General features: G+C 39.6%; 1 non-coding gene across 1 annotated transcript in view; it reads right to left on the bottom strand.

Annotated features, from left to right (window-relative positions):
* The window catches only part of LOC143261597 (small subunit ribosomal RNA), a 1,921-nt gene extending 1,515 nt beyond the window's left edge, over window positions 1-406 (bottom strand). Inside the window, exon 1 of the ribosomal RNA XR_013035691.1 lies at window positions 1-406. This exon is cut by the window's left edge and continues 1,515 nt beyond it. This is a non-coding gene — a ribosomal RNA (small subunit ribosomal RNA).
* Window positions 407-676: the final 270 nt, after the last annotated feature.

Here is a 676-nt window from a genome sequence, read left to right as displayed (position 1 = left end):
GAACCCTGATTCCCCGTTACCCGTTACAACCATGGTAGGCGCAGAACCTACCATCGACAGTTGATAAGGCAGACATTTGAAAGATGCGTCGCCGGTGCTATAAGACCATGCGATCAGCACAAAGTTATTCAGAGTCACCAAAGCAAACGATGGACGAGTGTAAACACCCGCCACCGATTGGTTTTGATCTAATAAAAGCGTTCCTACCATCTCTGGTCGGAACTCTGTTTTGCATGTATTAGCTCTAGAATTACCACAGTTATCCAAGTAAATTTTAGTACGATCTAAGAAACCATAACTGATTTAATGAGCCATTCGCGGTTTCACCTTAATACGGCATGTACTGAGACATGCATGGCTTAATCTTTGAGACAAGCATATGACTACTGGCAGGATCAACCAGGGAACTATACAATATGTATATATAAAATGGACAAAATTTAAATCCTTTTCCATCGTCGCCTGTTTCATATATATATGTCAGGTCGACACACCACTTTTCTCTTTCAAATATGTACAAGTTTTGCCACATTCCGCGCTTGTAACATATCTTCTTTAACGCTCAATTTCTTTCATTTTTCTACCATACAGATATTTTACCGTACGCCCAAAAACGTACGTATTATATTTTTGTTCTATCGTAAAATCACATTTTTCTACGTACGCCAGCTTCGTA

This window comes from Megalopta genalis, unplaced genomic scaffold, assembly GCF_051020955.1.
Source record: "Megalopta genalis isolate 19385.01 unplaced genomic scaffold, iyMegGena1_principal scaffold0055, whole genome shotgun sequence".
Lineage (NCBI taxonomy): Eukaryota > Metazoa > Arthropoda > Insecta > Hymenoptera > Halictidae > Megalopta > Megalopta genalis.
The sequence above is the reverse complement of the archived record's forward strand: the minus strand, read 5'-3'. Positions and strand labels throughout refer to the sequence as shown.